The sequence below is a fragment of the Zalophus californianus genome, chromosome 4 (genome assembly GCF_009762305.2).
Source record: "Zalophus californianus isolate mZalCal1 chromosome 4, mZalCal1.pri.v2, whole genome shotgun sequence".
Classification (NCBI taxonomy): Eukaryota; Metazoa; Chordata; class Mammalia; order Carnivora; family Otariidae; genus Zalophus; species Zalophus californianus.
The window spans coordinates 73,252,979-73,276,975 of NC_045598.1; the positions used below are offsets into that span (position 1 = coordinate 73,252,979).

Below are 23,997 nucleotides of genomic sequence, written 5' to 3' on the forward strand. Positions count from 1 at the left end.
GGGTTTCTTGAATCACAAAATGGCAAGCAAAGGTGATGCATCTGAGAAAAGCTAAAAAAGCATGAATCAGTTTGGCCCTGCCTGAAGCAAATCTATTATGTGCAAACAAAAATTTACAGATGAATAAATTAGGGGGTGATTATTCATATTGTAAAAGCATCTTTAAAGGATTCCCCTAGGATTCTTTTAAAAGGCTTAGCTCCACTAGTTCATGTAAGTGTTTGTGTGCAGATCATTAACTATCTGACAGGCAGGCCGGAAATGCAGGTAGAGAACCAGTGGGGGAAGGGAGAGAATGTTCAGGAGGCAGAGGAATAGCCGACACCTGAGGTTTGCGAAGCCTCAAGGTGAACGTTGATGAAACAATGATGGAAGTCAAAGTGAAAATATATTTATTTCCGAGTTATGCTTTATATACCAGGGCAGACTGCTTGGGTTCAGATGCCAGCTCCACCACCTATTTAGCTGTGTGACTTTGGACAGGTTGTACAACCTCTCTGAATACCAGCCCTCTGGGGCTGTGTAAGTATTACATGAGTTAATATATATAAAGCACTTAGCGCTGTGGCCCGGCAGTAAATGCTCTATACATGTTTCTAAGATGATTCTGGAACAGGCTATTATAAAATATCAGGTATTCTCTAAAGCAGGGACTATTAGTGTGATTAGGATACTGGAAGTGATTTAACAAAAGCAAAATACTCCCTCTCTAGCCCCCAAAAGAAACAAACAAACAAAAAACCCCACAAAGGAACATTGAGGAATGCATACTGCTGTCTTTTTGGGTTTCCCAAGGAAGTCAATCTGAAATTTAAACTTCTTTGAAATTATTATCCTAATTTCAATTTTCCTGGGGGTTTGGCAAAATTTCCAAGATGGAGACGCACATAGAGGCAATCAGCAACCTTGTGTCTGTTGACTTTTCTACGTTAAAAGGCTTTGATTTATCTATTATTGTATTTGTCATTTTAAGAACTGTAGTAAACAAGTTGAAGTATAACTTTCTCATTTGTGGGAAGGAAAACTTTTTGCTTGTTAGACTTCGCTTGGTTTGCACAAAAATGAACTCTTTCTATGCATCCTATCCAGTGCATCTGTGCTTATGGAGTTGTGGGCTTGGAATAGACATTCATTGATTCTTTCCAAAGGAACAACCAGTAACGAAGTGTCCCAATTTGCCCTTCTAGTCTGATCAATCTGGTTAACAGATTGCCAAACCAGAAGAATCAGCAGTGGTATGTGTGGGTGCAGACAGTGTGGCCCCAGGAATCTCAGAGTCAGGTAGATAGATGTAAGGAAGGGTACAAACGTTCATTGTCATTGAGGTGGCCCATTTGGGGGTCTTGGCAGTTGATAATTGGCTTTACCATGTCAGTTTTGACATGGCACATGAGAAAGCCCAGACTACTTTAAGGGCTGGTCATGACACTTTTATTAAATTATAAAATTATTTCACCAAAATTCTCTTTGGTACCCCCCCAAAACTCTTCTGTTCAAGACAGGCCTCCTTGATTGACTAGCCCTCTGATCATATCAGAAGACCTACTACTTTCTCACATTCTATTCTGTATCCCAGTTGGATACAGGCTGAATAAAAATATGCTTTCTGGTCCTCACACTTAGTTTATATGAGTGAATGCTGATGGAAATGGGTAAGTAAATAGTTTTTAAGTGCAGGAGATCAAATTACTTCCTTCATAACTTGAAGTTCTTGACAGCTCTGGAAATACTAGGCTTTTTTTTTTGCATGTTAAAGTGGGTTGATCTTTACCTAGCCTTACAGCAAATTGCCAAATTGTCAGCTTTCGATATATTATTTTTTGGAAACAAAATTAAGTGATCTGATTCATTTTGGGGAAAAATTTCTCAAGTCAGAAAACTTAAAACCATGGAAATCTGTAAATGCTTTTTGAGTTATATAGAATAAGGAACAGAATTTGCTTAAGTGGGAACAGGTTTAGTTTCTTTTATTTTTTAATTTTTTTTGTTTTTAAAAAAAATATGGAATGCTTCATGAATTTGCCTGTCATCCTTGCGCAAGGACTAGGCTAATGTCTGTGTCATTTGAATTTTAGTATATGTGCTGCCGAAGAGGGCACTAGTTGCTTTTAGTTAAACATTGGTCTCCTACTGGTTATTTCCTGTGTCCGAGGAAATATGTTAGCACCAAGAATTCAAATTTTGTTAAACTTTGCTTATTATACAACTTTGCCCAAAGCAACTTGGTTTCCCAGGCTTACATTCCCCTGTTATATTTTCTCACTATATATTTATCCTTCACATCATGTAACACAAGTGTATTGAGCAAGGTATTTGTGTAATTATTTGTTTAATTCCTATCTTAATGGATAGACAGTAATCTCTTTCATCACAGTGGTCACGTCTATCTGACTCACTATTATAGACTCAGTGCTCAGCACAGGAAAACACAGAGTAGGTGCTCAAAGAATTTGTTGAATCAACAGATATTTGCTAGTAAATTTTCTCTGCTAATTCTGCTGAGTAGTAACTAAATATCTATCATATATATAAGTTCCACTGAAGTTTTTTCTATTTATGATTTTTTGCTTTTAAATGTTATACACACATACATATGTAATGTTGTATATATATATGTGATAGTTATAATATGCAGACTTGTATAGATGGGAACTGGATGAAAAGCCAAATTTATCCTCACTGCCCTTTACTGACCTCCAAAGATTTCCAGAGTTAATGACTTTAATTGCTTCACTTTTTAGCTCTTCTGGTATTTACCATCATATTTCTTTTTTTTTTTTAATTTTATTATGTTATGTTAGTCACCATACTATACATCATTAGTTTTTTGATGTAGTGATCCACGATCCATTGTTTCCATATAACACCCAGTGCTCCATGCAGTACGTGCCCTCCTTAATACCCATCACCGGGCTAACCCATCCCCCCTCCCTCCTCCCCTCTAGAACCTTCAGTTTGTCTCTCAGAGTCCATAGTCTCTCATGGTTCGTCTCTCCCTCTGATTCCGCCCCCATCATTTTTCAATTATCAGATGGTGTCACTTATTTGTGGAACATAAGGAATAGCATGGAGGACATTACCATCATATTTCTAAAGAACACATTTTATTCTTGATTTTCTTAAGACTTCAGGTAGTATCTATGGATTTCCAGATGAAAGATGTGAAATTTCATGCACTCATACTTTTACTTTCTCCCTTCTTCCCTATTCTCCTCTTAAATTCAGGGTTTTTGTTGCTGTGTATTGTTTTCATTTTTCTGTTAGTTGTCTTTGTTACTTAACATTATACTTAACCTATGTTTTTTAATCATCAGCTTCAGACTGACTCTATTTTCCCCATACTAGGTGAGGTGAGGAAATCAGTGTGTCTATACTTTCTTCTTTTCTTCTTCCCTGTTGACTTCTGTCAGCTAAATTACTATATTTTACATTTTTTTTAGTGTAAAGCAATTTATATGCAAACATTATTATTTTAATAATTTATACTTATATATTGTGCCATTACATTTCCTTCTATATCCAGTATCTTTCAAACATTGTCTATAGTTTGATTTAAACATAGGAACATCTGAAATAATCAATATATAAACATTATGAATATTACTCTTTCTATAACCACGTAATATGATTAAGCACATGGAGAAAGTAGTGTAATCCCACATAGTCCCAAACACCAAAGTCTGAGAGATTAACATAGAAATAATATAATTAATACTATATATTATTTATTATTAATATAAATTAAATAAATATGATATAGTTATATATTAATATGTCATGTATCAACAATGGCTCAAAATAATGTCATGTTTTAGTTTGCTTCGTATGATACCAAGACTTTCTTTTACATTTATTTTCATATGTACACTACCATCCTCAACCCACCTCCAGGTTTTTTTTTTTTTTTCTCCATAAAGTCCTCTGGTTTCCTTCTAATTTCTATTCATTACTTTTTGGGTGTACTCCTCATTCTGAGATTTCTTTCATTGTACCTCTGGACTAGATTAAACTGTTTCTTAGATTCCTTTTCTTCCTCTTTCTTAGATTATTTTTTCATATTACTGGAGTATGCCCTCATAATATTTTCTTTAAAAAAGGTGGATGAGGGGTTTCTTTAAAAAAGGTGGCTCAGCTGGTTAAGCATCTGACTCTTGGTTTCAGCTCAGGTGATGATCTCAGGTCATGAGCTCGAGCTCTGCGTCAGGCTCCCTGCTCAGCGTGGAGCCTGCTTAAGATTCTCTTTCTCTCTCTCTCTCTCTCTCTCTCCCCCTTTGCCCCTCCCCTTGCTCACACATGCTCTCTCTCTTTCTAAAATAAATAAATAAAATCTTTTAAAAAAATAATAAAAAAGGTAGATGTGGAGTAGACTGAGTTCTTTATGTCTAAAATGCCTTTATTCTTCACTTAAATTTTATTTATAATTGCACTTCATATGGTATTCTAGGTTTAAAGTTGCTTTATAGGCTTTTAGGATCCGATGTTGTTGTTAAGGCATTGATGTAGATCTGATGGTCATTTCTTTTTGAGCACTTTTTGAAATCTTTTAGAATTTTTCTCTTCAAGCTTAGTTCTGAAATTTTACAAGTATGTATCTAATGCATTTTTGTCCACTTGCCATTTGGTGAGTCGGCCAATTGTTTAATCGGTATGTTTCCCAGCTCCAGAAAATTTTCTTCATCTATTTTCTTTTGTTATTTCTTTGATTATTTCAACTCCTTCATTGTTTATGTTGTCTTCCTCTAAACCACCTTTTAGATACACATAAGACCTTCTTAATATATACTTTATATCAGTGCTTTCAAGTTTTAATGCATGCAAATTACCCACAGATCTTTTCAAAATGAAGAATCTGAGTCAATAAGTCTTAAGTGAGGCCTGTGACTTTGCATTTCTAATGAGATAGATGATGCTGATCCTGCCGGGGTGTGAACCACAGTTTGAATAGTGGGGCTTTATATTTCTTGAAATAACTTTTTGTGCATTTTTTTTCTTTTTTTTTTCTCCCTTTCCATGATGGAATGTTTTATTAATTCCACCTTCCAAATTAGATTTCAGTCTTTACTTCTGTCTGCTATGGTTCAGCTCACAGTTTAATTTATTTTTATGTAATTATATATATTTTAATTTTCAAGAACTCATAGCAGCCTCTTTTTATATTATGAACACAATATATTCTTGAAATTTTGAAGATACTAATAAGAACCTTTTAAAGTTCTTTCTTCCTTGCATTACAACTGTCTCTTCTGTGGTCAGTTTTTGTTTATTTACCTTTGTCTTTCTTTTTCTTCTACTCGATTTCCCTTAAATATCTGGAAATCCTTGGTTCATCACTAATTTTGGGATGTAAAGGACTATATTATAGATATATTATGTTTTTTTTTTTTTTTTTTTTTAAAGTTTTATTTATTTATTTGAGAGAGAGAATGAGAGACAGAGAGTACAAGAGGGAAGAGGGTCAGAGGGAGAAGCAGACTCCCTGCTGAGCAGGGAGCCCGATGTGAGACTCGATCCCGGGACTCCAGGATCATGACCTGAGCCGAAGGCAGTCGCTTAACCAACTGAGCCACCCAGGTGCCCTAGATATATTATGTTTATGTTTATATTTATAATAGTTGGTCTTCATATCCTTTGAGGTCTAAGGAACCATTTTACCCAAAAGGCCTGTGTTCTGAATGAGGGGGCTGCCTTTAGGCTGTGTCAAAGGGTGAACGCTACTGACAAATGGCTTCTTTTTTTTTTAAATACATTAACAGGCATGGGACATCACAACTGCCAAATAAGCCAACTATTCCATATACAGAGGAAGAAGAGGGGCTCTCTAGCACAGCTGGTCTGAAAATGGTCTTCCCGTTAACAGAACTTTATTACTACACCTTAGCAATTTGTTCTATCTGTACCTGTTTGGAGCCTCTCCAGATGTATTTTAAAGAAAACGAACACCACCTCCACTACACCTCTTTTCTATATGTGTATTTGGGGTTGTGATTTACTCTGCTAGAGTTTATCCAACAATAAATGCAAACTACTTCCTAGCTTCCGAGACTTTGTCAGACTTTCTGGCCTGCTAATGTCATTCCCCTGTTGCCTCCTTTTTTTTTTTTTTTTTTTTTTTGGCTTGTTTGAAGTGTTGTCAAGGATTTATTTATTTTTATATATGAATTGTCATTTCAATGGGAATTTAGCACGGAAAGGAGGCAAAACAGGTCCTGTCCATCATCTTGAATTAAGAAACTATATGGATATCTTAGAACTGTTCTAAATGCTTATCTGAACCTGGCTAACACTCATCTGGCTGTTCACAAATGGACAGACCTAACTGTAAATAGGTAAATTCCCATACAAGTTCCCCAGACCTTGCTAATTATTCTTCATGGATCAAGTAGGATTTAATAGTGTTAAGGGCTTTGGATGATTTTAAATTGTTCCCTAAGCCTCTCGGCAGTCCCTTGTGTGTACAGAATAGCATGATCACAAAAGAAAGTAACTATAGAGAAGTACCTAACCCAAAAAGGCTAGGATAAAAATTAAAGTTAAAAAAGAACTTGAACTCGCCTACAATTTACTTTGGTGTGTTACATATTTTTATGTTAGTTGAGCTTGACCAACTCTACCTTGGATTTGCCAAGAAAATAATTGATGTAATCACAGAGCCAAGAATGATAACATGTGAAGATCTGTGGAGGATTGGCAGGACCCCAGATCACTGGGAAAAAGCCAATGGAATACCTATTTTTAAAAGGCAATAAAAAGTTGCTTGAGAATTAATGACCTTTAATAGAGTGAAAAAGCAGAGCATACTGATTACCTTGACCCAAATAAGTTTTAGATAGTCTTACATAGTAATGGCAGTAATGAGTAGAGGAAATATGTATTCATATATTATAGCAACATAACATTAAGTAACCAAAACTGGATAAATGTTTTTAATGTAAAAATATTAGATTTTTATTTATTTTATTTGTTGCTATCATTTTGTTAGGATTAAGTCCATATCTTGTCAAGCATCTAGATAATTGAAGACGTCTAGATTTTGGCCACATTTCTTGATTTTTGCATAGACATGCATTGTTATGTAGATGTTCCTAATAACACAGAAGTATGATGTTAAATTGAAAATACTAATAGAACCATTATTCAGATGCCAAATCCTTCCTTGATAACATATGTAGGGTATACGTTAAAATTTTGCATATATGACTGAAACCTGATGGTGGCTGCCTTACTCTAGAATTTAAAATTAAATTCAAGATGATTTCAATAACCTGAGTCATTATTCTGAAATAAAACCAAATACCACAGAATAAGTACTGATGTAAGTTGTTTTAATTAAGAAAGAAGAAGGAATCCCCACATTTTTGAAGTAGGGGATAACTATTAGGGAATAATTGGGTAGAAGAAAAAGATTAGTTGTTCTCAGAGTCCCCAAGCAGTATTATCCACTGACTATAATTTGATGAGATCTTTCACACCTCTGGCCTTTGTCGATAATGCTTCCACTGCTGGGATCTATTTCTTTCCCTTCTTTATCTTGCAAATTTTCCACTGGTCCTTTCAGTCTAAACCCTGCAAAGTCTTTCTTGCTATACATTTTGAGTTAGTTTCTCTGTCTTCTGTGTTCCCTTGATATTTTGGACATTGAGATACAATCAACATTTGTTGAGTGCCTACTACCTACCAGGCACTGCACCAGGAAATAATAACTATATCACAGGAGCATGTAGTGGACTTGCATTAAAGGCAAGCTGGATTTAAGTTTAAGTAAATAGGTAAATTCCCATACAAGTTTCCCAGACCTTGCCAATTATTCTTCATGGATAATTGCATGGAGTAAGCATTCGATAGATATTCATTAACATTCCTACCTCCATGTTTTATGCTAATTTTGGTTTAGGTAGAAGCATTATAATGAGTAGTGATGAAAATATGGACAGTAAAAAAAAAATAAGGGAACTAGGTGTGCTTGAGATAGAACAACGCTGATGGTTTTGTTCTAGTGCCTCAGATCATATTAAGAATGGATCAGTTCATTTTTATTAGATATTTATTTATATTTAATGTGCATAAGGTACTTCATCAGTCATTATGGAAATAATAAAGTATATAGACACGGTCCCTGTCTTCAGCATAAGACAAGCATATAAGAGATGCATATACATAATGACAATCCAAGGGAGCTTGTGTCGGTGCTACAGAGTCAGAAAATAATGTGCCAAGTGACCGGGCGAGGGTGTCTAAAGAGCTGGTATGCAAGCCAGGCCTTCGACAGGGCCCGTTAGGTGGTAGAGGTGCTCAGTGTTTGCAGAATGTTGAGTGACATTTTGAAGGTTGAAGTTTAGGGGACAAGAGTGTTCACTCATCCATTCATTCACCCAATACATATTTGAATGCATGCTAGATACCAGACACTCTCCCCGGCCCTGGCATATTGACTGTTATCCCAGATATGGATCTTTCTTCAAATATATCCTCATCATGTTAGATTCTTAAATAATAATCAAATTTCAGGATTGGGAAGGATCTTTAAAGGTCACCCACCTAGCTTTTGGTTTGACTTCTAGAATAGTGGTAGCTACCAGAGAATTAATATAAGTGCTGGATTTTAAGCATGCATTTATTCCTCACTCCATTCTCAGAAAATTTACCAAAACAACCATAAGAGAAAACCACAAATATGACCTAGTGCTCCCTTTCACATGCTTCCAGCTCCATGGCTCACCACTGTAAGTGAAGAATTAAAGCTGCAACAAAAGATCAGCAGTACTTTAAGGAACAAATTGACAGTTAGTCCAGATAAATCTTTCTTATTGATATTAGATACTAGCTACTAGTGCAGCAGGATCTGGGTCAATAAGTTTAAAAAGAATTATCTGTCACATTGAGGGAACTTGAAAAATATTAAAAAGTACACATTACTTAGCCCAAGATGATATTAAGACAATCACAAGAATATCATCCATTAGTTCTAGTCATTCCCTTACTGAGTATGAGAATGGAAGCTACATCTGAGAGGGTCCCACTGCACCATAGACATTTTGAGAGAGGGTCAGTGGCTCTGAAAGAAGGGGGATAGAAAGTCCCCATTGGTTCTGAGGCTCTCATCAAGAGAACCCCTAAAAATTTGGCAAGAATCAAAATTCACTCGACCAGTCTCTGCCTATAGCCACAGTCCTTGATGGTGAGCTAGGAATGAACACTCTAAAGTAATTTCTTTTTACCATCAACATTTGTAAGAGAAAGAGAAAAAGAGTCTTAGATGCCTCAAAACAAGACTTATCTAACAAAAATTATTTTGTAGAAATAAGTGTTCACTTCCTGACTGAAAACCTGCCACATTTCACATTAGCCTAATACGTCTTTTAAAGCGATGAAGTACTTGACAATTGAAAAATGATTAACAAGTAGGAAAATGCATATTGAAACGCGCATCTTGTGGAGGGTCTCATAAGGGGAGGGGTGGGCACCTGAAGACCCAGGTTGCAATGTCTGTCTTGCCCTTCAGAATAATTGTATCAGTTATTTTGCAGATCATTGTTGAGGAAAAACACTGAGAGGAAGTGTCCAATTGACTTCATCTCTCTTTTGCTTTGTCATAGAGCCACACAATGACTCTTCTAGTTACTTTCTTCATTTTGTGGCCGTTTCCTCTCTCCTTTTTCCAGAAGAGCTGGTTCTGAGTGCCACCCTGGCCTCGCGCTTCCTTTCCTACCAGCACACCTAGGAGGTTATTCCTTTTCCCTACTCCAACATCAAGAAAAGAGAAGCTCATTGCTTATGCTGCAATTTTGATAACCTACCTGGCAGAGCAGTTATTCAAATTTTAAGCTTCTGAATGCAGCAAGATCAACCTGGCCTATCCACATAAATAATTTTGACACGATAAGTATGCGAGAGCGATGATAACCGATAAGTGAAGCAATTACCTTGCTTTTTTGGATTCTATTAAATGAAGATTCTGATAAAGTAATGGAAAGAGACAAAGCAGACAAAAAGTTGGCTGCAGAGCTTTTGGGCACTGTGTTATCTCTATTATACCATATTGAAATAGAGAAGCTATCACCAATCATGCATTTCTGTGTAACTTCTGGCTTCTAACAGTGAACAATGACTAAATTGTCACAAGACAGTAACTGATAAATTGGGATTGGCAGTGCTTTTTAAAAGGCATAAATAAACTTACTAGTCACCTTTTTCTTTCTGAAAGCAGTTTTTAGGGGACTCCAGGGGAAGGAAATGCAGTGCAACCTATGTTCCCTTCTGTTCCCTGTCTCTACCCCAGTCCCTTTGCTGCCCCTGTTCTTTGTTTGCTCCTCAGTTTTAAGGAGTCGGGACTGTGTTCTGGTGTTATCACCAAATTTCACCAATCCGTGGTCCTTTTTACCTGGGATGCGGCTTGACTGGGTGGAATTCACAGCAACATCAAGTTAGTTCACAGAGTTTACTTCGGGTGATGCAAGTTTCACAAATAAGAGTGAGTGTAAAATATGGACAGTTAGTTCCTTGAGCTCTGGGTTCCAGCAGAATAAAAGTTCTTTAACAGCCCAGGAACGCTTTAATGATGGCCCCGTCCTGTATTCACAGATTGTTCAGAAACAATATCCCCTTGTTGGAGGGAGTAGCAATAGGCACTTCTTCCATTAGAAACCACCTAAATTAGAGAGGACCTTAGGAGTGAGTGAATGAAGTTTTCAAATTTGAATCACTCTAGCGCTTTGCTGGTTTAAGGATGACTTGTTTATTTATTTATATTTTCTTTTGAGACGGTCTGTGGTATAATGGGGTATGGTTTAGGAATGAATAGAATTCCAGTTGTTTTTACAATTACAGCACGGGCCACCTAAGCTAGTTATAGTGACGCACCACCCACCATGGTGTAGAGGCTGGGGCTCAAATGTGGAGGTAGAAGGACAGGGTTCAAGTCCCAAAGTCACCACTTACTTGTGGTGTGGCATTGGGCAAGCCAGTGTTACCTTGTGTGTCTCATCTGTGAAATGGGAGTTATAGGATTTAAAAGGAGTGCACGTTAGGGAAAGTGCTTTGTGAATGATTAGGCACGGTGCGAATGTGAGTACTGACCCGCCTGGCGGATACCTTCAAGTTTCTGGGAGAGGACCAGGCCCAATGCTGCCACTGGTTTTATCAAGGCCAATGGCTTATCAATGGCGGGGCGTGCTGACTTAGTTCCACGAAACAAAGAGTGTGGGAATAAGCATCATTAGTCATTTGTTTCCTCTTTTGTTAAAAATGCAAAAGCAAACTATTCACATGGCCACTTTTCAAAATGAAAGGGCCAATAAAGTTATTAAAAGCAAATCACGTTTGATTAAATTATTATCGTGATGGTTTTAAAATAACATTTGTTCTGTTTATCAAACTCCAGTCTTACTGCACTCGTAAAGAATTTGCCTTTTAAAAGAGCAGAAAAACAAGAAAATGGAAAGGAAGGCCAGTATCCTCACCAAAGACTGGATCCTTGGATCATTTTTCACGAGTTCGTTACAAGCCTGCACTGCTAGAGCTCAGCCTTCCAGACCAGTCATACAAGTGAACGACAGTGGGGTTGGGAGAATCAAAGAATGTGGAAGGAGAGATGGGAGGAGAAGAAAGGAAATGTTGACACTGCTAACCCTAAAGCAAGGTCTGCTTTTACATTTGCTTGGCAGCTCTTTCACTTTTATGACACATTGAGCTAGCTGACGTTACATAACTATTTGTTACTCATCCCGGTCTTCTTAAATGTATAATTTCCTCCCTACAATAAAAAAGATGGGTCGTTGGTGTCACTTGAAATAAAGGCAAAGAATATTTATCAGTTTGTAGATGGCCCACCAACCTTATCCCTCAACATTAGAAATCAGCAATTATAAAGTATATTGCAATGAGCCTTACCATGACTGGTCATAACTGGAAAGACAGGGATTCGTCGGATGTGGACCAGGTACATGCCTCACGGCACAGCGCCAGTTATGAGCACTGGTCAAAAACATCAGCCAGGAGTGCTCCAAATTTACTCCCCCTGCCAAATTACTGCCACCAGAGCAGCCCCCACGCTTCTGCCAGAGCTCCCTGCCACCGATAACTAAAACCCTATGTACCCCTTCTGATTGGTCAGTATGTCCTACTGGTTGTTAAGTGTTTGATACCGTGGATATCCACTTAGTATTACACAGTTAAGGAGACCGAATGGGGAGCTGTGTTTCAGCCCGTGGAAATGAACTTATGTCTGCAGTCCTTAAAAGAAACCAAGGTAAGCCTAATAGAATTCAAGCAGGAAAACTGAGACATATAATACTTTTAATCTATGTCTTACATTTATGTTTTTATAGGTTACTCTGGGTATACTTGATAAGGATACATGAGCTTTCCACTTCGGATAGGTATTAAACACATGGAGAAAACCAAAGTCACAGGGTTTTGGCACTCACTGACAAAGGTTTTTGCACCAGTCAAACCCCTTTGCAAATCTGTTACGGTATTACACCTTTGACAACTAACCCTAAATAACATGGGGTAGATCGAAAGGAAGGAAGCTTGACCCAGCGCATGCCATTTAAAAGAAGAGCACTGATGTTATAAGACCTGCAAAAACTACGCCAGGCCTGTTTATGTCCCAGGACTGAAATATGGTTTCTGTAAAACCTAGAAAGTATTCCAAGATAGTCCAGGATTCCAACTAATAACCCATTGCTTATGGACTGTATCCTTTTTGAGCACTTGACTTTAGAGGAGGAATAAAAACAAGGGCTTCTGGTGAGACAGTAACAAAGGATCTGGCCATGATTGAATGAGTGCATTTGGAGGTTTGAGCTCGTGCACTGGGGAAGGCCAGCATTTGCCCCTGGCTCAAATCTGAGTTCACCAGCATTGGTTCTGTCACATGAAAAGCAGGAGCTATGGTGATATTTGTGTGAGTAGGGCCTAAGGAGTTAGGGGAGGCAGGCAGAGTCTCTCTCACACTATGGAGAGTATAAGCTCTAGTATATTCTCTCTCCCATTCCCTTGAGGGTTCATGTTCCATAACCCTAGTGTCTAGCACATAGGGGACATTTAGCAAATATTCACAGAAAAAAATAAATAGTCTCAGAGATGAAATGTTAAGTTTTTTTTTTTTCCATACCTCATACTGGGTCTTCTCCTTGGGATGATTTTCTTTTCATTCGCTTTATGCCAACTCCTTCTCATTCTTCATTTATTTATTCATCAAATATTTACTGAGTGCTTACTGTAAGCCAGGAGCCATGTCAGGCACTGGGATCCAGGCCTGAACAAGACCTGGCTCAAAAGGTCACTGCCTCTGAGAAGCGTTCCCCAGGTCTCTTGAGCAGGAGTTGCCCTACACCTAGGTCCCATATTATCTCTGCTGTTATATATTACTTCGCATTTTAATTAGCTGTGTCTAGTTCTTTCCCCACTCTAAAGTGATTTTCTCAAAGGCAATGATTGGATCTTGGTTATCACTATATTCTCACAGCCATTAAAACATTATCTGTGACAGTGGTAGATTGGTGGCAAAAATGACTGATTCTTCACATTTTCCTGCAGCCTTGGCCTTTGTCATATGACCTTGTAGCTCTGTTCATCAAGAAGCCAATCTTATTTCCCAATTCCTGGAATCTGGGCTGACCTTGTGACTTGTTCTGGCCAATAGAACATGGCAGAAGTAATTCCATAATAATTCTGAGCTTATTTTTCAAGAAAGAAATAAGCCTCATCTAGCCTGATGGGTGATGGGAGGCCCATAGCTTCATCACCTTTGTCTCCCCAGCTAACAGCCAGCCAAATGCCACACATGTGAGCAAGGCTGTCCTACACCAGCAGCCCTCAGCCAACTCACCAGCTAAACACAAACATATGAACATGCCCTGTTAACGTAAGCTGAGCCTTGCGCAGATCAGCCAACTGCCCAGCTGATCCACAGACTTACAAAAACTAATCAGTACTTACTGTCTAAAACCACTGAGTTTTGGTGTGACTTGCTACACAGCACTGGCTAACTGATACAATGATATTTTAAGACAAATTTTCTTTTCTTTCACTTAAACAGCCACAACCAAAGATGGTGTATACTCTTGATTAGAAAGTTTAACATTTTGTTTGGGGGAAAAGCAGTCAGTTCGTTATCTTTCTGACATTAGGGGCTGCCAGTCTTGGCCCTGGTAAAGATCACGAACACCTGGATGTCAGAGCTGGAAATAACCTAGTGGTCATCTTACTTACACCCCTCAATTTCTTGAAAAGGAAAATGAGCCAAGAAAAGTGGTATTACTTACTCAAGGTCACCCAGCCTCTCACCAAGGGCAGATTCAACCGCAGTCTATTTTGGCATAGTACTAGAAGAGAACTGTGGGCCTCCACATCCACAACACATTTCTCACCCCCAAACCAAGCTTTGGTAACTGAAGTCTTCCATTTATCTTCTTTTTTTTAAAAGGTGCAGTTGGTACAACTATTCATAAACATAGTCAAACTTAATGAGGAACACTATAAGCATCCAAGAACAAGGTTATCTAATTGCTTCGATTACTAAAGAAATGCAGTATGTGTATTTTCTTCTGCCCCATTTATAATGTTTTTGGACCCTCACTGCAGGCTAAATTGATGCCAAGAGTTCCCCAACAGACAGATGTGTGTTCATGCATGCCCCCTCAGCTTGGAGCTTATTAGTCTTACAAAACACCAATTTCTCACCTGGCCACATGATTATTAAACTCTGACTCGGAGGACGTGATCACTCCTAAAGTTTGTTTGCTAGAGGCATTTCATTTGTTGCTGGATCATGTGATTCTAGGAGGACTATAATCAAGCAGTGCTCAGGCGCAGGAGCTCTTCGAGGAACATTGTTTTCCAGCAAGAAAACGAGCAGCTTCATCTGAAACGCACTTCGGTGTTTGGCTTAGCAGGATATAATGGAAGCCTTCTTGGCTGAGTAGGCAAAGGAACCATGGATTGGAGGTTGGGAGGAAAGAGCTGAGGGTTGTGGTTGAAGCATCTAGGTGTTGGTACGGTATTTTCCCAATGAAAGTCAATGGCTGAAAAACTGATACATATCCCTGGTCTAAATTTATAGTAATCAACAGCTATGAAGACAAAGCATTTGGTATCGATCTTCTCTTAATCAGAAATCAAACTGAACCTTATCTCATGACAAAATAAAATTAACTCTTTTGTTAATTACTGTGATTATCTTCCCCACATTTATTTTGACAGCAGGGTCAATGGTGAAAAACTATCTCCTTAAATTGCCTCTTGCCTATTATGGATTACAAATTTATACAATTTTGATAGATGATTTTATTCTCTCCTTTACACTTGCTTTGGGGTCTTTTGCAACACATGATTTTTCCATAGAAATGCGTTGGTGACTTAAAAATAAAGAAATGAGAGGAAGGGTCATATCCAAAGGATGAACTATTTGGAGAGACACCAGATCTTAGAACTACATATCAATCACAGGGATTCTCATCTTTCCTTTAAGTTTCCCTCTAAGGTTGTTCCAGAATTCTGGAATGTTATAAGCAGAAATTAAAAGGTTATTGTGATTGGGTTAAGGATTGTCAGTCCGGGATTACCTCAAATGTGATGTTTGGCTTAAGGCCTAGTGTTGCCCTAATGTTGCATCACTTCCTTAAGGAGGTAGAAGAAAATTCTCAGGTCGCCATAAGCATTCAAACTCAGGAATAAAGGTCGTTGTCTGCGCAAATCTCCATCAGTCACCACTGAGATCTCAGACTTCCCTGACTTTACCATAGTTCCTCTCCTGGGCTTTACAAATTATCCTTCGTCTCCCTTTTCTGGTTCCTTCAGAAGCCAAAAGAGCTTGGATAGGAGAATGGCCTCTGTCAGGATCAGAGGGAACATATTATTTGCTAATTTAAACCCTTTATTCTCTGGAGAGGCATAACTTCTCTGAAGCGTTGGCTGTTGGCAGCATTTTCCCAAAGCACAAGTTCTTTCCTAAAAATGTTAATCCTCCAAAATGGCCTTGTTCACCCAACTTGTGAAGCAGATGGGGGAAAGGTAAATGTCAAGCTTTACTGCTATTTTATTATGATCCTCAGAATATAATGAAATTCATTCATTCATGCATTCACTCATCAGTTATTAGGCATCAAGTATGTGCCAGGTAAGTATTAGGAGGACCCATAATTTTCTTTCCAATGCTCACAGACCAGTAGGGGAGGCATGCACGTAGAAGGTTGTAGAACACTGGTAGGGACATTTTTTTTTCAGCCCTTATGTTGGCTCCCTCCTAGTAAACCTAATTTCCGTGTCTTACTTGGTGTTCACAGGAAGATAAAGAATCTGTACTTTGGAAATCTGTAGATTGGGGAGAATGCCAATAAAAAGGCAAAGAGTTAAGCTAGAGTCAGGCACAGGAGAACATAGAAAATGTACCTCATCAATGTTTGAGAGTGGAGTGGGAGGACGAGGAAAGGCGTGCAGGGAAAGGTAGATTCTTCAATAAATCTCAGTACAAATATGAGTTCATTTTAAAGCAATTCCACAAACAGAATATTGGAGAGGGACCCACTCTGCATCTTCCCCATGCAACCTCTGCCCTTCCTAAGCCACTATCCTCTAGAGTGCTCTGATGAACTGAAAGTCTCTCAGGGTTGCCCACTGTATACTCTGGCAAGCCACCAGAGAACTTTCTGTGCACAGATCAGCTTTGTCATGCTGGCAAGTCTATTAACTAGCGTGGCCTACCCAACTGGAGTGTAATGTGGTTTGTACTGTGTTTTGTGGTTAATGTTCATGTACGTTATTATTGCTGATATTATCTGCTATCAATGCTCTAGTGAAAACCTTTTTTTGCTTCCTCCCTAGTGGCTCAAGGAAAAGAGTTTTACAAACAAGTAAATAAACTTAAAATTTCCCGACACATAGAAAACATGGAGAGGGCTGTTCCTTGATACACACATTGGCATTTTCATTTGGAAGGTTCTTGTTTTCTAACGAATGACTTTCTTATTGTCCCCAAGTAGTTCTACGATACTTTACAATAGAACACAAAAGATTGAAAAGGTAGGTAATTTTCTCAGCTTAATTGAGACTTGAAAATTTCTTTGGACTGTTTAGTGATTTTTCTTGCACATTTTGCACATTTTATACATTTTCAGTTTAATACACTCACGAAGGCAGTTCTGGCTTATCTGTGAGTAACTAGGCACTACCTTGGCTCAGACATTCCTAAATCCATCTATTTTAAGAATTTTAAAGTACCTCTTATCATTTCAGAATTCAGATTCAAAGTCAGGGACAGGAAGAGAGATATTTGTTCTTGGCCTCAGTCCCATTCTGAACAATATGAGGTTGATATGGTAGCGTGGAGAGTGAATTTGGGATGTGTATAGATTTTATTTTAAAACTACTTACATTTCCTCTTTCATGAACAAGCAAATGGTGATTTTTGCAACTGTCTTCCCCAACTAAGAACACATCTTTTGTGAAAGGAACACTCTCTTAGCTCTCACTGTCTTTTTTTTCTTTTAAATAAAAATAAAACTGTATCTTATTTTTGTGTGTGGGAAGATTAAGATACTTTCCTTAGGAAACCTCTAGTATAGAGAGAAAGTCAATAAAAAGCCTGAGATCATTTATCTCATGAATTCTTGGAAACTTAGGTACCTCGACTGGAAAGGTAAAAGGAACCAAGCCCTATTTCCATTTCATAACTCAAATGAGCTGGGCAAACTGAGGCCTCCAGGCTCTTTCAGCCCCGTGAAAAATCGCAGAGGAATTCTTTAGGCCATCAATTTTACTCTGTGTTTTGGAGTTTTACTATTTCTAGAAATAACTAAAATGACTCCACAGTGAGATTAGAAAGACCACAGAGTCTCTGCTTCCTAGATGACGCTGTCCCGTTGTCAATGCCCTTATCCTCTTCTGTGTAGAAAGGTATAGCACGTGTGGTCTCTTCCCTTCCTTCCAATTAGCCTGGGATATTAAAAGTTAAAAGTTAGTCTTCAAAGTTAGTCTTAACCTTAGAACTACCGACAAGTTTTTAGAGAAACCCTCAAGTCCCCTCTTGCGGGTCCACTGGCTGTGTCTTGTTGGCTCTCACAGAGGCTGTGGACCACTCTTTCTGGCAACCTGCACATGCTCACATCCCAGTAATTTCTTTCATGTCCTGGCTCTTCTATTTCATTATGGCTCTTCCTCCATGGGCTCTTGTTTTCAATCAAGTTTTTCTTTAGTGAGACGTGAGAAATGGCCCTTTCGTTTTCTTTGCCGTTTGTACTTCTCTTCACCATCACCATGGGGCCATTTCACACTATCATTTTTAAAGGTCACTTGTTTTGTTCTATATACAGTTGAGCCTGACAATGGGCTAACGACACCCTAACAAGCCATATTAAAATTACGGGCTGTATGATCGTAAACAACCATTGAGTAAAAGGAGAAGAAAGTAAACATGCTCCCTTCCAAGAAACCAACACTGAAGATATTAGTTAAAATGTTAAAGTATATTAGCCAATTACATAAAATCCTTTTATATTGCCTTGCTTCATTTCAAACATGGCATGGGCTATTTTGTCTGTGAACTCAAGTGGAACAAAGAGCTACAGAATGCAATTTGTGTCAGGAGCTGGACTACAGAAGGACAACTAATTCTAATTAGTACGAATTCCCCATGGGCCAGAGGGAGGCCAAGTGCAGGAACCAACTGCCTAATGCTCTTTCTATCTTGCAACAGGTGGGCCAAGGCCTTCTAAAGGTTGTCATGGCAATAGCTAATGGTAGACCTTTAGCTGGACACCAGTAATTAATTGCGGGCATGTCTAGCCTTTGAATGTGATATCTTTTAATACATTTCTGAACGAAAAGAAGATTGGCTCTTCTAATTGGTTAAAATTAAAACAGCGGAAGGCTTTGCCAAGAAGTACTGCGATATAGTACAAGTCTGATTTCAGCTTCTCAAACTCAGATTCTTTGCCTATCACTACATGAAGGAGTAAAGAGAAAGGTATTTACTTCTGATAAGGCTAATATTCAGTTGAATGTGGGCTCAAGAGCAAAATATTCACGCAATCCCCTGCTCAGTCGTGCTTATGGCCTTTACAAAGCATACCTTCAAAATTCTGAGAGATGATCAGAAATGTGCATTTGATCTCCCTGAGTGTTTATAGCCTGCAGGGCAGCTATCACTTAATAGCGATCTCCTGTGATGGCCTTCTGCTGGAAGGGTGGCCTCTGCATTACCGCTTGGTTTGCAGATGTGGCTCAGAGCTAGGGAGCGCTGGAGCCCCTTGTGGGTTAAGGGGACTTCAGAAGACAGCTGTGCCACGTACTCTACGGGAGTCCCCTGGATGCCCAGCTGCAGACCCTGGGTGGACACTCTGACCTTGGTCAGCAACCCTAAAACCTGGGCAAGCCTGTAATGATGGCCCATTGGAGCAACAAGGCCTGGTCCAGTTTTCCCAAAGTGCCTGCAGGTAGTGTAAAAAGAATATTCTCTTCCTCTGGGTTTGGAATTGTGCTGTTGCATATTCTGGAAAAAAGACCAACCAGGACAGAAATTAATAGCTAAGCGTGGATTGAGTCTTCCTATACGTCAGGCATTGTGCTAAGTACTTTGTGTGCGTGATTCTCCCAGGAACATCAGGAAACAGGTGTTATTATGATTCCAGGTTTAAGGATTGGGAAACTGAATCATAGAGAAGTTGACTTGTTTCTTGTCTCCCAGACAGGAAGGGACAGAATCAGGATTTGAATCCAAGCCTGACCCCAAGGCTTGAGCTGTTCACAAAACAGAAACCCATTGAAACGGTAAGTTGAGTTGTGTTTATTTATCGCAGAACGCAACCGATCCCCCTTTTAAATGGTTCAATCCAAAACACAACATGTAATCTTTGAACTCTGAGTTCTGAGCCTTGAACCTGAATTTCTGAACTCTGACCCCATGTATTAAAATGATTTTTTTCAAGGGACCCTGTATTAAATGCTTATATTTCTAATTGCCGGTCCATTCATCCTTTTTCCCTTTCTGTTGAACAAAATGGGAAGTGCAACTACTCTTTTCCCTTGTTCTAATAGTAGAAGAAATAAATAAATAAGGGAGGATCTGTCCCCCTTCTCACTGTATCAGCCAAAAACACATTTGAAATTTTCCAGCCACTTCTCTTTTATGTCTGATGTTTTGAAAAAAATAATGTTTTAGTGAAACAAACAGATTCAATCCATTTTAAGAAATGGATGTTTTAAAAATATGAGGTTCTAAGCGAAATTATGCTGAATTATATATTTATGAGGATTAACTTGTTTTCATGAATAGTACAGCTTTTCCTGGGTGAATAATTTCCTTTTGGCTTCACTGGATGAGAAAAATATACATAGGAGTGTTTTTTTTTTTTTTTTTTTTTAGAGATCTTCATTCTTTAGGTGAACACTTGAGTTTGAAATAGTTATTCTTGCTACTCTCCAAGTGTGCATGAATAAAAAGTATATGAGGGAAGAGAAAACTAAAGCATCTTCAGGAGTTCGGTTCCTTGAAAAAAAGTCTTAGCACAGTTCTCTGACCGTCTTACCGTGATACGTTATGTGGGCAACAAACTCCCATACTGTGTTATGACACGTCCCCTATGTTGATATATGTATGTGCTGGTGCAGTCACCTTTACCTACACATGTTCAAAGCAGAACAGTTTTTAATTCATTGTAACAGATGGAAAATTTCTGGGCTGTGGACCACAAAAGGAGGAAGGTATTTTAGAGAGTGTTATTGCTTTAATACTGTTTCTTTATCAGGGCCTACTGCTCAGTAAATAAGGCAGCAATCAGATTCCCCGTGGATTTACTTTTACCAAACAATTGGACTGAAAATGCTCCAGAGAGGTATGCCCCCCCCACCCTCCACACACCTCCTTCTGTTACTAGAATCGTTTTATTAATAAAATGCTTTTAACATGACCTCCCAAGATTTTTGACTCTTATTGCTTGGGTGGCACTAGAGGCTAAAAGGAGGCTCCCTTTAATAACACATTTGCATAAGTTGATCTGAAAGATCCCCATGCGATTACATGACTCCAGGGTTGGCCTGTCATCTCAGAAAAGCCTGAGGTACTCGTCCCAAAGAGATCAAAACTCAAGAATTAACTAGTCTTCATAAAACGAGAACATCTCTAGGAGCAGTAAAACAAATGATTATCATTTCTTTTTGGCGTTGGACTATGCCAAGCTAGAGAAAAACAGAGCTTTCAAACGTTGACAATCTGGTATATTGAAGTATGACCATTATTTTTTATTTTCCACATTTTTGGTCCAAAGACAGTTCTGAGTAATTGATTCCCATAATGAGCTATGGTTCGTTAGTCAATTTAATTTATAATTGAATTGGATGGATGTAACTCTGTGTAAAATTGTCTCTGAAGAATCTGTTTTGTTCGTCTGTTCAACTTCTGACAGGGATGGAAGAAAATCTAAATTATTCCCTCCTGCAAGGGGGAAAAATTCAGAGTCTCAGCCTCCCTGGTGAAATTAAGAGAAAAAAAATATTTTTAATAGTTGCCATGCAAAAATATTATGGCTTTACTAAAATTTATACAAGCATGTCAATTAACACATTCATGGCGAGGTTAGTGGATTCAGGCGTCTGCATACTGCCTGAGGCAAAGGCCTTTCCTGAGCCCTGAGAAGGGTTTCTCATTATTAGAATGAGCACCAAATCTCTCTGCATTTATTTTTATCAGTTATTGACAAAGATGGTCACATTGCTACATAAATATGCCCAGAAAACAATAGCTCTAATTCTCCAGGTGTTTTGCAATCATCACAACTTGTATTTTCTATACATTTCCGCCAATGGTGTAATTTGGGGAACAATTATTAAAATAACCATGTGGCGTTTTTTTCTGAAGTTTTGAAAGACTGTCCGGAAAAAAAAAATTAACTTTAATTGTTAACAACAGACTTTCATTTTTGTTCAAAGATTTTTCCTCTGCTTCCCCAAGCCCTTCACATTTAAAACTTTTACAACCATCTTAGCACACACTCAAAACAAAGCCATAATTATGTAAAAAGAAATGTTTTACAGTTAATGCCATCTAAGACACTCACCAAGTGCCAAAATGCATAGGATTTTGGTAAAAGGCAATCTGTTCTTTGAGGATAATGCATGCAAACCAGTCTTGTGCAAAACCTGAGGCAGGAATAGTATACCGCCTCGGATCACACCTATGGAGCTGACTTTGATGCTATGCCCAGAAGTGGGTTACAGGCTGGGATTTGAATGAAGTTTAATCATTTTTAGAAGCAAAGGCCCTTCAGGGTACTCTTGTTCCATAAGACTTACTGTATCTCCGACAGACGAAGGCAGAGGCTGTATTCTTCCTTGTTAACAGTAGTAATACAGTAATGATCTCTAATGACGGACTGTTGTGTGGAATAGACTGGGATGAAAACAGTTATCATTTTCCCGTCGTCAAACCCCGTCCTTCTGTGGCCAAAGGGATCATGAATTCACATCCCAGAATCCAACGGAGAAGGCATTCTATCGCTGTGTGTCCACTGCCATTTGTGTGGGCTTTAATCTAATCCCTTGCAAATGTTAAAAATATATATTTCAGTTAGCTACAATGATATGAATAAATAAGGTCGAATTAAGGTGGGTCAGGATCTAAAGTTCAAATGTTTCTGTTCCCAGGAGACAGGTACACCTGACTGTTCCGTCTTTCCTGGACCTTCGTGGGGTTTTGAGCAGCTTCTATTTTTTTTTTTTTTTTTTTAGTTTCTGACACGGACAAGAAAGATATTTCACTTGGAAAAATACCACGCAAATGAGCCAGGCTTGACGTCAGCCCCCTGATTCTAAACAAAGCAGGAAATTAACTTTGTCAGATGAACAAAATCACAGGAGATCACTTAGTATATGTGCTGCCAAAGTGAGCACACAGGAGATCACTTAAATTCATAATTGTTACAGTCCTCCTGAAGAAATTTTCAGGAGGACTCATCTTTTATGTAAGTCAGCTATGTAAAATGGATTGAAAGTTGAATCTAACAAAATATTCAAACCCACATCAATCATTCATACATAATGCACAGTTCAATGAGGGCCGACTCCAGGGCCCAGATAAGCAGTGTCACAGTAAGTTATGTTCTGTGGCAGCAAAATCAGTTGTGATCAATCACCTAGTAACCAGCGTAAGTTACATTTTTACTTTAGTCCTTAAACTCTTTGGAGTGTACTTTGAAAAGTATTGTTTTTATCTAAAGTAGCAGATCAATACCAGCAATCGATAAGCACTCATTTCCAACTAACGAGGACAATGGTGAGTGAATTCCTTTAAACATTTTCATAGCGGCAAATGTTGGGTTGAATAGGAGATCATTAATATGTCAAATTTTAAGCAGGATCTTAAAAATCTCCTCTGGGACCACTCTCAAAGGGTGCCCACGTTCTTCAAGACAACTGTTCTGTTTCTAGAATTTCCGGTAAACTCATCAAAACCTTGTATATTGATAGGTCCTGCAGTTTCAGTCCAGACCCAGGAAAGTCTAAATCATTAGGTGTTGAAAGTTTGGAGCGTTGTGAAAGTTCATCAGGCATTTTGTGAGATGAGGTGAAAGCCCTTGGGATGGCCCTCATGAATATCAAGAGGAGAAAATAAGGGGTTCTCATCTTGGGCCCACACTTCCTGTCAGACGTGAGACCATGGAAAGAAGCCTGTTGCACGCTGTTAAGAGTAGGAGAAAGAAGGAAGGTTTGATCACTGGTGACACTAATCGATTTTTCCACAGTTGACACATTCTCTCTTTTAACCAATTCCTCCAGGGCAGGGGCTATGGCTTATATTTCATTGTATTCAGGAGTTGCTAGTGTATTTTTTGCACCAACAAAGATATTGAAGGAATATCCACCAGTGATATTTCTCCAGCACCTTACAGTTTTGACTTAAAAGCCACAGCTGGCCATCGATCCAGTGGCTTGACTTCGACAAGAGTAGAGGGTTGACCTGGATGAGAGATACATGGAAACTGGGTAGTTATCACAGGACAGGAT

The 23,997-nt window shown here is 38.5% G+C and overlaps 1 non-coding gene across 1 annotated transcript; it reads right to left on the reverse strand.

Moving 5' to 3' along the window:
* Positions 1 to 1,995: 1,995 nt before the first annotated feature.
* Positions 1,996 to 2,099, reverse strand: LOC113917398. The gene has a single exon (XR_003518222.1). It is a non-coding gene; the product is annotated as a U6 spliceosomal RNA (small nuclear RNA).
* Positions 2,100 to 23,997: the final 21,898 nt, after the last annotated feature.